The sequence below is a fragment of the Poecilia formosa genome, unplaced genomic scaffold, assembly GCF_000485575.1.
Source record: "Poecilia formosa unplaced genomic scaffold, Poecilia_formosa-5.1.2 Scaffold6, whole genome shotgun sequence".
In the NCBI taxonomy this organism is placed as follows: Eukaryota; Metazoa; Chordata; class Actinopteri; order Cyprinodontiformes; family Poeciliidae; genus Poecilia; species Poecilia formosa.
Genome location: NW_006799945.1, coordinates 3,611,274 through 3,625,997, shown reverse-complemented (window position 1 = coordinate 3,625,997; position 14,724 = coordinate 3,611,274). Strand labels below are relative to the sequence as shown.

General features: G+C 40.2%; 1 long non-coding RNA gene across 1 annotated transcript; it reads right to left on the bottom strand.

Annotated features, from left to right (window-relative positions):
- Positions 1 to 611: 611 nt before the first annotated feature.
- On the bottom strand, positions 612 to 10,933 carry LOC103149139 (uncharacterized). The gene is made up of 3 exons (XR_477436.2): positions 10,496 to 10,933; positions 7,224 to 7,316; positions 612 to 1,626 (listed from the first exon to the last, which is right to left on the bottom strand). It is a non-coding gene; the product is annotated as an uncharacterized LOC103149139 (long non-coding RNA).
- Positions 10,934 to 14,724: the final 3,791 nt, after the last annotated feature.

Here is a 14,724-nt window from a genome sequence, read left to right as displayed (position 1 = left end):
AACTTAAGCATCATCTCTTTCTTTGTTAGCCTTTCTGAAATTTTAAATGCGAACAGACCAAAACCCTGCCTCGATTTCTGAGATCCTTGTACCATTATTGTCGCAGAGTGCTACTTGAACATGTTTGCTGCCACTCGTGTGTTTACAGGCTAAGCAGGAGCCTGGGCTTATTGGATGGTCAGTTTATCACAGAAAACCAAAAAGCTCCCCTGCAGAGTTGAAAGCAAACCCTCAACTACAATTGAAGCAGCAGCCATGACAACTCAGGCAGGCAATTAGAGCGCTTCGAATCCCCGTGTTTGTTTGCTAGAATTTGCATCATCAAGCTTCACGTAGTCTTGTTTCGTTACATCTTCAGTGATCAAGATTTGCCCTTGAAGTTTATTAAATGGGTAATACCACACTGGAAATGTTTTTTTTGTTGTTTTTTTTTAGGTAGAGGTTAGTCACAAAGAAAACCTCAAATGAAATCACAAGAGCTGTGTACAAAGTATGCTTTTCTGGTTTGAATATATATTACAGACACCTTTAAGGTGTAATACGGGGAATTGTTGTAACCCTCAAATAATGTGACACTGCAAAAATGCATTTTTTTAATAAACAATTATTTTTGTTCTCACATCACTTAAATAACACTGAAAAATAGTAAATTAAAAAAAAGGGACCCTGCATAAGAGTGGGATGTCCCACTCTGACTGTCTTACAGTGACAGAAATTCAAAGAGGGAGGTGTCACTCAACACAATCAAGAAAAAGAAAAGAATATTTTTAAATCTCAGAAACAGTATGAAAATATTTTTGAGTGTTTTGGACACCGCATCTGCTGTATATTTCGTCAGCTTCCTGATCATTAAACAGATTTCGTTTGCATATTTCCAGCCTGTGGCTGATTTGTGGTAACTTTTACTTACAGCAGCGAAGAAAATAACTAAGTCAATCCAACGGATGCAGCTGGTCAGAGAGGGGAAAAGTTTACAGTTGGCAACTCTACGTTTTCTTGATGTGCTGGTAATGAGACAGGGTTGTTTTGGTGGGGTTTATATGTGCTTTGTGGCTGGAAGGAGAGAAATCTGGCAGAGGACACAGTTTCATAACTCTGTATTGACGTCCAGCAAACCCCTGTTATAATTTGTGGTTAGAAAAGACCTAAATTAAGAGAAAACTGTAATCCAAATTGGAGAATGTTAATGAAAATTCATAAATCTGTGCTAGGAAAAAAGTGGCACATAAAAGCAGGAAGATCAATGCAGATAGTGAAGAGAGATTTTTACAGAAGAACATGAAAAACAATGAAAATCCAGGAGGCAGAGGTGGAAAATGACAATGAACTAATCATAGGAAATGTGGTACAGCTGTGGCAGGTGGAGAGGAGGGAAACTGAGGAAGACTAATAAATAAATACAAAAAAAGAGAGTATGCTGAGCTCCATTATTCTTGGAGCTTACTGTAAAACATTTAACTTGTCATGTCTTTTTGTTGTCAGAAGTCATTCGAGCAAAGAGGTGACAATGGATGACTGCAGGGCAGATGCTTAGTCAGAATTTGGAGAGCAGATCCGTGCTAAACAGGTCAATCCGCTGTAGAACCGTAGGCCCGCGATTATCCCAACTGGCTGCTTGATTTGGGTCTAAGAAGAAAGAAAGTAAATGGTCATGGCTCTTTTGTAATTTATTGTGGGCACACAGACAGAACAATAATGTTTTGTTAATGTCTTTCAGTGCGAGAGAGCAAAAGCATATTTCAGACAATGTGTCTTCTGGGGATAAAATTTTAATTAAATGTCCTTACTGGACATTATCCAAAAGACAATTGTGCAGAATTTTAAGCAGCTTTGCTGAGAACAACCAGCTTTAAGCATTAAAAATTAAAATAAAATGTTTGAGAACTCAGTGTGAAGCAAAGACCCACATTTGACAACTTTATTGCAGTTTTTCAGAGGGGAAAAAAAAATAAATCTCATTCTGAATTTTAATTTATGCAATATTTCATGTATTCCTAAAATCCAGGCCCACAGCAGGACTGACCCAAAAAGCAACAAAGCTGACCCACATTTTGAGAATTAGGTCACAAAATCCTTCTGTCTTGCTCGGAAAGCATCGGAGGATCTATCGGAGCACAATGAGGAGTTACGTAATTCTGGCACAGATAAGAAGACAACTAAATCTAATTAGCACAAACATTAGGAATAAAGAAAACACTGATAAGGACAGTAATGAGTTTTTTTTTTTTGGACCTGAACACATAAAATATGAGAATTTTCCTCCTCGTAGCTTAAAGGATCACACATCTTTTATTGATAATATACTGCTTAAGATGGTTTAGAAAGTAATTGCGATAGTGGGTTGATACATCAAAAATCTGCGCGCCTATTTCCCAAGTGTGATGTTTTTGGATTTCTGTTCTGCGTGTGTCTGACTCAGCCTCTAATAGACACCCAATTTCATGGAAATTAAAAGGATCGCTTCCTTTTGAAATGTAAATCGGGTATGTAGATTTAGGACGAATCAAAATCGGCCTCCCTCGTTGATTCGTAGTTAAATAAGCTTCTCAGGACCAGAGCCGCTGTGCTGGCTGCCGACTCCAGATTCAATAAGGATCGGCGAGAACTCCCAGACTGCTTTATTGGCGAGGAGGCGGCATCACAATTACTGTTTCGACCGAACGTAGTCATGTTGGATAAATCAGAATATCCGTCTGATTAGGATTGTTTGTCCCAATTAAGAGTACCTTTTGAAATGAGTTTGTCAATTTAATGAATGTGAGTGTACGTACTGCACTGATGAATGTAGCTTCATTCATCAGTTTTTTAAACTGAAAAATTAAAATGGTTTCAGTTTAATTTTATATTCCGAGATGTTACAGGAAAATGATTTATTTCACCAGCTCAGAGCAAAAACAATGTCATAGAAAAGTTTGTTTTGTTTTTATAGCTTCTATGAAATTACAACTGAACATCCCAATGTCTGCAATGTCTGCAAAAGTCCAGCCTTAGATGAGTCGGATTAAAATTACAGACAAAACAATCCAGGAAAAAGATAAGTAAAACAAAACCATTCCAGCTATAATCTAGAATGTTGCAAAAAGTACTTCAACTTCAATTTCTAGCTGAAATTATTTACTTTGGTGTCGACATTGTAAGTTATCTGCCGTTTAATTTTTGACAGAATTTATTTACCCATAAAAATGCGTTTTCTTTCGTTCATTTCTTCTTTTACTCCAATTATCTTTGCACTGCTTTTGCCTTTGTTCTTTTGCTTTTCTGTATTTGTTTCTCTTCCATTATTGATTTATGCTTTTCATTGTGCAGCCAAAAGGAAACAATATTTGTTTGTTCTGGATCAAACAAACAAACAAAAAATCCCAAAAGCTGAACACATTTTGTGATCTTGCTGCTCTTACAGATGCCATGTTTTTGTTAATATTGTTAATATGGAGAGTCTTTCTCCATATTTACAAGGTATAAACAATCTATCATGGCAAAGAAAAAAAAATCATAACTCCTTTGGAGCTCCCTAAAAAATCTGCAAAAAAAAAAATGTATATCATGAAATGATTTCCTGCGAAAAGTCTGTGAAAATAGCATAGGATGTTTGTGTTTCACAAAAAATAAAAATACAATCTGCCATTTGTGTGTGTGTGACTCTTCATATTCTTGTCATGTTTCAATGTTTGCTTGCAGTGAGTAGACAGCCGGCTCACAGTGAAGTGATTCCCCAACCAGACGATTCAGTGCGATTGTCTGCTTGAATCCATCAGTGGTGATATTTTATTTTCGCAAGGTTTACCTCTGTCACTCACAGTGTGACTGCGCAAGTATATTGTCTGCACGTATCCTCGAAGTGATTCTGTAAACATGCAAACTGCAGATTAATTATTGATCCTAATACATCAGATTTTAGTCATAGAACAAAATCTGAATGTAGAGGAAGGCATTTAAAATTTAGCCTTGGGTTCTCCTGACCTCCGACTTGAACAGATTTTATATTCAAGGTCTGGATTTTATGCGAAGACGTCCTCCAGGGATCCTCACTGCCCTGGCTATAAATTAAACACCCTTCCTTTTTATGTCAAAACAGAAGTCAGAATGTCAAAAAGTTGCCAGCACTGTTCAGGGTGTTCTGGAAAAATGGGTCAGGTATAATTTCTCACTTTACTAATGAACTCCCTGCGCTCTGAGCGTCACACCTGTGCATTCAATTACTGCAGCGAAACAGGGAAGGAAATCCCAGCAGCGTGAGTCCAGCCAGCCGGCAGACGCTCGGGTGAAGCCAAAGCAGCAGTAGCAGCATAATGTTGCAGATTTTTATTATAAGCAGGGTCCTAATGTACCAGGTTTGAGCGGGAAGAGTCCCAAAGGCAGATTACATTGCCAGTTTTTGTCTAACCTGTCGCAAGATAAGGCATTTCATTTATGCATTTATGTATTTATGCATTACGCTTTCTCCTGTTGTTACTATATAAATGTATTTGAAACGCTGCAGCGCAATTTGCATTCAAACATAGCTGTTTTACCTTTTGCTTTTCCATTTATTTTATATCTAAAATATTTTCAATTTATTCTTATTCTTATTCTTATTATTATATCCCAATCATTTGGGAGATGAGATTAAAGCAGCTTTGCAGAACAATGCGTGCCGGCAGCACCGGTCAGTGTCACGCATCGTTTGGTGTTTGTCATCAGGATGCCACTGTGACGATCCTGTGGCGACACATGCACTGTAAAAGTGATGAATGATTGATCTGATCCACGTCTAACACAGCCGCAGTTTCTCCTACATGAGTAATGAGGTCCTCTGTGAGGTAGAGTTTATTTTAAACAACTCGGTGTTTGTTCAGTCTCTCCTAACTCTTTCATCTGCTTGTTGGCCCTCCTCTCCTGAGGATTTGTTATCTCTGGAACATGCCGCTGGACAAGGATTGTTTCCGATCGGACACGAGCCACGCGTCCCCGCAGAGGGCCGGGATCGGATGCTAGGCCACGACTTGTGGTCAGCCAAAGATTATCTGATTATGTTTGAGTTTTGCACACCAAGTGTAACCGTACTGACTCTGAGAATGATTTGTTCGCTCTTAAGAAGGAAAGTCAATTTTTGTCGGATAATTGGGTTTGGAAAATATTCCAACAATTCCTCCCAAGTATACATAAATGTCTGGTACTTTCTGATATATTCACCTGCACATTTATCAGCTGAAAACATACACTTAACTTCAAGTTTAGTTTTCAGATTTTAGCCAAAAACTTTACAATGCCTTACAAAAGCACATATAGCTCCTGAGTATTTGTGTGTTTTGTCATCTTACAACAACCAACAGCACATCACATCATTGTGATATGTGGTTTTCATTTCACACTGTGAAGAAGTTTAAGGTCTATAAGTACTTTGGTTAAGTACTGCATGTTTAAGCCACCCAGATCCGATAAGCCAGACTTCACATCATAGAGTTTGGGGCTTTGTCTGGTCCAGTAGGTGGAAATAACTCATTTATTTTGAGGGGGAAACTGCTTCAGGAAAGAGATTATGTGCCCGAGAGGCCCAGTGGCTTGGAGCACAAAGCATGAAGCAAAGTGGGTTTCTTTCACGCCGTCTTCTTTGTTCTCAGTAAATCTAGTCTATGTTCACTTACAATTTTTAGAGAGGCAAACAAAGGGGTAGAAAGGGGGTAGATACAAAAAGAAAAACTGGTTTAAAGATTTAAAGAAATACACAATGACTAGAACATAGGAGTGAGTGAAAGTCACTTTAACATAATCTAACATAACACTTAAAACAGGCTTGATTCAAAAATTTGTCATGCAAGCAAATCTCAGTCCTGTTTGTGTAATTTCTTACATTTCTTCATACACCTCAGACTGTCTTGTTCTGCTCCTTTTCCCCTCTAATCAGCCCCAATCTTATTGGATTGCCATTGACTTAAGTGGCAATTTCAGGCTGTGAGAATGTTATGTGGCTGCAAAACCTTTTCTAATCCAGGCATGCAATTCCATGAATAACATTTGTGAAACCCTAACTTTCAGAAAAGTCGTTGCATCTTCCTTTCTGTCTTAATTTTCCTGTTTTTGCCTCTTCTTTTTAACGTCTTCTCATCTCAAGCTGTACACCACGGCCCCATCCACTGTGTGTGGATCTCAATGTTCAGCCTGCAGATGATTGCAATATTCTTCTCATGCAATGCTGACAATTAAGACGAGCTCCTGGAGGGGGAAGATGTATGTGCAGACAGCAGCTGTCTGATTTAGATATATCAGTGCTATTAAAACACTTCTCATGAACAGCCCTGTCCTTCAGTTCTGCTGCCATTTTAATCTGCTGTCTCCACAGCAGACAGGAAGCAACACAGAGGGAGATTTGGTTTCCAAGAACGACTCCTCTAATAGAGCTACAGATCCTGCATGGTAATGATGTGGATATGTAGAGTAAGATTAATTCTGTGCATTTTTATCCATAGATTGATAGGAATGTTAATCTAATCAGTGAAATGCTACCTGTTTTCGTCGATCAAACATTTCCTTTAAAGAATTTATCTAATTCTAAATGAAGGCCTGGAAATTTTTTACCATAGCTGCCGCTCTCTTGTCTCAGTTCGATTTGCGGCTTGGTGCCGGATGCTAATTTAATAAAAACACTGCCAATCAAATTTTCTATTTTCCTCCGTTGATGGTGTGACCTCCCTGTGAATAAGAAATGGGGAAGGGGTCACTGGCTCGTCTTTCAGTCCGTCACTCGTGTGAGCAAGTTCGGTTGATCAGCCGCCACCTCAGCCTTGACAAGAAAACTAGGAGCTGGCTGGTTTACAGTCTGCAGCTGCGATGCAAATTATGGATTTGTGTGCCTCGCTGACAGTTTTATTCTCACATTTCCTAACAGATTTCAACATTTCTTAACAAACCACTTTTCAGGATTTGAACCTGTGAATGCATTTTGTGGGAATACTTGAAGTAAGGATATGCAACACGTTGGAATGAGAGCAGCTCTAGCAGATTACTTTTATAAACAGATTATCAAATATTTTATAGAGATTCGGTTTTTTTAAGCATTACTTTCTGTCTAGCATTCCACATGATTATTGTTGTCAACAGATCTTAGCTGAGCTAACTTTTCTTATAAAACAGCTCTTACATGAACGGTTGTGATTATTATGAGACTAGATTTGTAATCATTCGGAACTGGTCCCGCTCTAAATAACCATCGTGTGTGTGTCAAACGTGTGTGAATCCCAGAATACCTTGCAGGTGTGTTGGTGTGTCAATCGGGTCAGACGAGTTCCTTTCTTCTGCTGACATTCATTAGCGACCTCTGTCACCTCAGGCCACCTTTTCTAAAAATGGCCAAACAAAAGATGGTAAAATAAGCTTTCCACACAGGTAGGAAACAAGCCATATGTTCACAGACCTGTTTGTTTTGTGTGCATAGAATATATCAGATTTGGATTACAATTTCATAAACTCTTCAATTTTGGTCCACTGTCTATTTGAGGGATTAGGAAGTTAGTTACAATAGGCAGGATTCTGATGCCTAGTAACTTATATTTATATAAAAAACTCAATTCATACACATCAAATATGTTTCTTTAAACTGTTTTGCACATGCAGAAATATAGCTATCAAAGAACTACATGTTTTATATTCTAGAGCCAAAAAGTATCTGCACAGACTTTACAGGAAATCAGTTATTTCAAAACACAGTTTTCCAATGCAATAAAGTATTTTCAATACATTCCTCTCTAAAACAGAAATGCTATTACCACATCTGGATTTTATGTTAATGTTTTTTCTATATTATTGTGGTGCTATTTAACCATGAGTAAAACAGAGATAAGATTTAGAGAAAACTGACATTTTCAGATGCTTTGATACACCGCAGTTTTCACAGTTTTTGACATGAAAACTAATTTTCCATTTCTGCAAATTAAGCTCAAAGTGGCCTTTCAAGAGAAAACGTTTAAATCCCCAGGTGGGTGCTGGTCTATTAGGTTTCCAATAGTTATTTTATCTATATATTTAATCTTTGCATTAAGAAATCACATTCAGATTTGCTGTAGCTACTTTTTGGGGGGTTCGTCTCTGTTTCATGCATGAATACAAAAGTTTGTAGTATCATCACCACTTTCCAGGAAAATTTGACTGCATACTAGACTTCTTTCTGCTGTAACTCTCTCATGCTTTTTCTACAGTTTTCTAAGTAAAGATCACAAATAAAACAAGAAGATCCAACACTCTAGCTGCAACAATTTTACTTACAGTAGACTCTAACCCCATCCAGCACAAACAACATTAGTTTGCCCAACCCAGCACTAATAATGTTTGATAATAAAAATAATAAAAAAGAAAGAAATTCATTATGTTTCTTCCAGAGAGCTTCTTCGTATCTGAAAAGCAATTCTTCACTTGAGGAAAAATGACAAGATATCCTAAATTCACATAAAATTTGCTACAGCAGAACTATCTCCTTTGTTCAGCAGCGAGCACTGAGCCAGATTACGATCCCATGTATAAATCAACCTGCTGTGACTCAACCTGGACACACTGCATGGATTCACCTTCTGCATACATATGGGGCCATCTTCTCAGCTATGCTCACAAAATAAAAGAAGAAACCAAATGACAGTGGGGGAGGAAAACACCTGATGACTCAAAAAGAATCCTTCTCTATCAGCTGTCAGAGCTGTAAGCATAACAGTATAATAATCTGACTTTGAAGCTGTTGACCACTGATAACAGAACTGGGATCATTCTGCTGGGATTGCCGTCTAATTTTCCTTTTGGATGATGGATACATGTTTGAATGCACATGCCTTTGTGAATTCATTTTAGTGGCTTATTCATTCTTATAATAAGTTTGAACATGACAACAACAACGAGACAACACTACCAATGGGACTTTGAGAGTATTGTGTTTTTTATGAGCTTCTCCGTGTGTATATGCTTGACGCACCTGAGGATATGTCTCTGTTTTCAGTCTTAGCGATGTTTAGCAGTCCATAAGCTTTCACCGTTTCCAGACGCTAACCCTAAAAAAGGCTAAAAAAAAAATCCAGGCTCATACTATTTTTTTAAATTTTCAAATCTTTTGATTATTTGTTGTTTTTTTAATGGGTAAAATAATAAGCTGGCTGTGACTGGATCCTCCTGATGGCAGTTTTAGTGTCACCGAACGTCAATGATGATTGACAACTCTGACCTGTCTCCTCCGATGATCGTCAACGACCAGGATGAGGCATAGAATGCCTCAGACCAGCGAAGATATTTCTACTGAGTGAAACTAAATTTATGATTGCCGGATCAAAATGTTAAGATGCTCAGAGCAGCAGAATACCCCAACAGATGAAACTTTATTTTTCCCTGATGCAAGCTCACTGCCTGATCTCAGACAAAAAGATCTGAAAAAAACTCCTTTGATCATTTTAATTGTGGTGTCAAATTATTCCTTTACTTTTTATCTCATTTTTCATTTCTCAAAAGAGTAAATAATTTGAAGACATAAAGGTCCAAGGGTTGTCATACTCAAAGAGAGTTAAACACTAAGCTCAATGCAGGTTTAGGAAAGGTTTATTAGTATTTTTCTCTAAATAATGATCCTAACTTTATATGTTTTTTAAGGTTAATAGAAATACATCAACCAATCAGAACCAATAATACAGTTATGTGTTAATTATAATTGTTTTTTGTTCATTTAATATGTCCTTTTTTCTGAGTAAAAAAAAACATACATTTTCAGGAAAAACACCTGTAAAGCTCTTCAACCACTGCAACAAGTTTCTACCTTCAAATCGAGGGATTTTCCCCATTTCATGCTTTTCTCCTTTTTTCAGTCTAGTCCAAAATGCACATCACACTAAATAGGGTTTTTTAAATTGTCCTTATGTCTGACTGCATCAGAGACTGACCTGTTAGCCCTGTCACACTCTACCTGACCAGTGTGTAAGCAGCGTTTTGCCCTTTCACCACCAGACAGGCACTCGGTGGTCATATTCAGCATTGCAGAGCAAAAACAAAAAAACAAAAAAAATGATTGCAAACTGTGGCAAGAAAGCTCTGATGAGGATTTCTAAAGATTATTAAAGTAAGACAACTCAGAAAGTTGTTACTGTGATGTATTGCCATATAAATGAGAGCTGAGCGCTGGTGGAGCTTCTTCCTAATAACGCCGAAACCCTTCAAAGCAGCAGGATCCTTTCTCGTTTCAGATTTTACATGCCACGTGTCAAGTGTTGCTGCTCGACACATTGTGATTGATTACCCCTCTGCCATCTTATTCATTATGGATCTACCACTGCCTGCACCTGAATAGTAATGACCCTGATAAACAATTAAAATCTCTGTTTGCAGCAAGTGCGCAACACAACGTGGGCAGCAAGGGTGAAGGTTACATTAGGCCTGCTAATAAAGGCAAAACACTATAAACTAATGTATATGATTAACTTTCTCTTGTTTAACCAACCCTGTAGTTTAACATATTTAATTTTTAATTATGCCGTGCAGCCTTCATGCGTCTCACCTGGCTCATAGGACAAAGAATAACAATGGCCGCCACGCTTGCCAAGAAGAAACTCGTGGGAGACGATCATCACTTTAGTGACACACACTCCGTGTCAAGCCTGACTGATGGTCACACTGGAAGGAAATCACTTAGACCAACACAGATTCCCACAGCAGCTCCGTCTGCAGTTTAAAAAGCAGTTGAGTTTAAGCCGCAGCAGACGTGTGTTTCCACAAACACACGTCTCTTTGCTTTGCGGAGGTTGCTCCGGATAGTTTTGCATTGAGTGATGCAGCTGTTCCAATCCACTGACCTTGATTGGCGAGCAGAAGGGAAGCATTACATCCGATCACCTAGGTCCCCGACCGCAGCGTGACTCGGGGCCAGTATCTCAACACAACAGACCCTTTCTGAGTGCTAAGCGGGGACCTGGGGAGAGACTGGGCCTCAGATAACATAATATACACAGCTACTGAGAAGCTCATCCTTCCTGTCGAAGTACCGAATGTCAAGCCTTTCACGCTGCGCAGAAAAGTGGATAGAAAGAAAAATGAGGAGACGCAGGTCACAGACAAACAAAAAAAAAAAACGCAGTGGTGCAGAGAGGCCACAGCGGCGTGCAGGAGGGATGGAGGATCCTTCTCAGCTTTCAATTAGGAGCCAGTGTCTTTCAGGCGAACCAATTCCCGCACTGAAGCTAGTCCGAGAATTTCATTAAGGTGTGCAGCATCTGTTCTGTACAGTTTCATTAGAGAGGGCTGGGATTTAACCAGAGCCTCTCACATACAGTCTGAATTACAGTCAGAGAGGGAAAACCTCTTGGACCACGCGCCTGTCAGAAATCCTCTGACATTTTACAGATACATAACTGGATTCGAAATCCATTTTGTTTCCTTTGGACTACCTCCCCGGATCAACCCTCGTCCCTCTAAACTGCAAATCTGCCCTCTCTGCGAAATAATTCCTGTCCCCTGTGCGACTGGAAAGCGGCGTAACAGGAAGACAAGGAAGGATGAAACAAACTGAAACTCCCCTGACGGCCAAGCGCTTTTGAAGCTCCCAGAAACTGCCTTGAGGAGGTGTCACAAGCTGGAATGGTGCAGGGAGAAGACAAACAGTACACTGAGTCACATTTATTCCACCAAAAAAATCAATTATATAGATACTAAAAATAGCAGGGATGATTTATGATTAGCTTGGTTCTGTCTTAATATTTTTGCAGCATTATTATCACAGCTTTTATTTTCATCCATTACGTTCAATTTTTCACTTCACAATTCTGAGATTTTTGAAAGATAAAATTTCAACAATGTTCAGACATCTCTTCAGATAAGATTGTAAAAACTGAAACTTCACAACGAAGGAAGTTGTTGTTATGACAGAATCTTCTCGGTTTTAAAGGTCTACGATCGTGATCGTTATAACGCCGATCAATGTAGAAAATCCTCTTTCCTACATTGCCTAAAAGAAACCAAGCTCTTAAAACTAGACTTTGCAAGTGACTGGAAGCTACGATCGATGCAATTAGTGAGTGGTAATCAATCGGATCACTGAGGCACTCTAAGAGGGTCCACTTAGTGAAAAGAAATCACCAATATTGGCCTTTTCTACTCTAAAAACCCACCTAAAACTGCAGCAATTACCTAAAACATTTGCTTTGGCCATTAAAGTATGCTGCAGTGATGGAAACAGAGGCGCTATGTAAGGCAAAATTTAACTCATCGTGTTTGTAGGGTGTCAGCCCCATTCTGCTTTTGGTCTTTTCTGGACCCAAAGGCAGACAGTCAATAAGAAGCTATTTAAATCAAGATCTAAATGAAGTTTTCAAACACAACAATGACAATTTCTTCTTTCAAGGTCTTAAGGAAGTTGGGTTTTGTTGTTTCAAATTTCTAATAGTAGGAACAAGATGCAGTAGATGCAGATTAGAGAAAAGTGAAGCTGTGTTTCTCTGGCTTTAATTTCATCGTCCAGGAATTGTGTTGGAGGTCAGGAAGGCGGAGACGAGGACTGCAGGCTGACCTAAGGCGAGGTCAGAGGTCAGACATCTGGGGAAGGGAGCCAGGAGTCCAGGTGAGCCCTGTGTGTGTGTGTGGGGGGTTTCGTGAAAGGATACTGATGGTGCGTGGAGGAGACCAAAGGTTGGACTTGAAAGCACAAATCCATAATGGAAAACGAATGTTTACATGCACCAAATAAAAAGGCAAGTACTATTTTTTCTAACTTTTTATTTAGGTTAAATCAGATGATCTTCTCAATTTGCCAAATTCCAGGATGCAAGAACATTTCAGAGGGTTTTTTTTTTTGTTTGGTTTTTGTAACTTTCTTTGAATTTAGATGTACATTTGGTCAATATCAAGGATATTATTTTGTCTTTTAAACTGTATAACTTTTGTTAGGTACCAGGTTGGGTTTTCTTCTTTTTCAGCTCTGACCATCTGAGGGCGCCAGAGGCTGTTTTTTTTCCCTTGGTGGGTGTGTCAGCAGGCTCCGCGGTACGCACCTGGCTCTAATCGTCATCTAGAGGAGTATTTAAGCGGCAGGCTCCCACTCTTCACCGCCAGAGTGTTTACCTATTGTGGTACCTCCAGCCTTCCTACAGTTCGTCTCATTGAGATTGTTTCTAGTTGCCTTAAGAGCTTACCTGTTGTTTTGTGACCTCTTCCAGGACTTCTTCAAGTTTTCCCCGGAGAACTCCTGTTGTCTAGCCTAGAGGGAAGTCCCCTCACGACGCTGGGAGCGAGACTCACCGGGAACTGGAAACCCCCCACATCCCTCTGTTTAAGAGCCCACTGTGCGCCTCCGGCTGGAGTCCGCCCCGAAGACTCCTGGTCTCTCTCTCTCACACTCACGAGTCGTTTCCTTCCTCATCTCTCTCCGAGTCAGCCTCTACGCCTAGCCGCAACCTGGTACCGGAACCTTCCCCCAACCAGAACTCATTATCACAAGTAAGCTTCGAACCCATACAAGTTGCCTGATTTCCTACGGTCATTAAACTCACCTTCACTCTCCCCTGTGTGCAGCTGTGCCAGTCCTCCAACAGCAGCTTCCCGACTGTGGATGTTTGAACTTTTATCTTTGTCAATAAACATCTAAATTTTCATTCAGCCTCTCTGTGAGTTTCTGCGTGTGGGCTCAAAAACTAAAACCCAGCATGACAGAACACTCTGGCCAGACTGAGAGCCCAGCAGAAACCATTCGCAGAACTCTCCAACAACAGCAGGACTCTATTCAGAGCCATGAAGCGGCTCTCCAGGAACTGGGTAACCGTCAGGCGGAGACCAACCGTCAGCTAGCCGAACTAACCACTTTTCTTCGATCTCGCTTTCCACAGACCTCAGCCTCCTCTTCTACTCCTGATCCAGCCCAGGTGATTCCTGCAGCTCCTGAATTTGCCTCACAAGCTCCTGTCCAGACCACTTTTTCTGACTGTCACCTGCCCAGCCCTCCCAGGTTTGATGGGGATCCCCAAAGATTTAGGGGATTTCTAATGCAGTGTAACATCCAATTTAATAACTCACCCCATAGATTTGCTCTCGATTCTACCAAGATCTCTTACATAGTTGCACATTTGTCAGACCGTGCCTTGGATTGGGCTGAAGTGAGGTTTTCTTCTTCCACCGACTTTAACTGCACATATGAAGAGTTCCTATCTGAGTTCAAACTAGCATTTAATCAAGACATTGATAAGGGCCTGAGCTCCCAAGATTTGTTAAAGATGAGACAAGGGCAAAGAGCTGTCGCAGATTTCTCTATCGATTTCCGCATCCAGGCGGCAGCTTCAGGTTGGAATAGCTCAGCCCTCAAGAGTGTGTACTTAAATGCACTAAACGACCAAATCAAAGATGAGCTGGCAACCTTAGACGAGCCTAAGACTTTGGAGGACTTGATTAAACTGTCCATTCGGCTAGATAACAGGATTCGAGCTCGAGCTAAGGAGAGGGGCAGCAGGAACCCACCAGTCAGAACCTTGTCAGTCCATAGCAGAGTTGCTCCAGCTGAGACTCCACCAAGTCTGTCTGAACCAGAACCCATGCAGATTGGGCTACCTAGGCTAACTCCAGAAGAGAGACAACGTAGGATGCGAGCCAGGCTCTGTCTCTATTGTGGTGAAGCAGGACATCTAATTGCACAATGCCCCACGCTGCTAAAAGCCAAGGTCCGCTAGAGGGAGCGAGGGGGCTAGCGGACGATCAACTTGTAACTGAGGCGCCTCGCCTGTTGATTCCCGCCTCCCTTTTGATAAG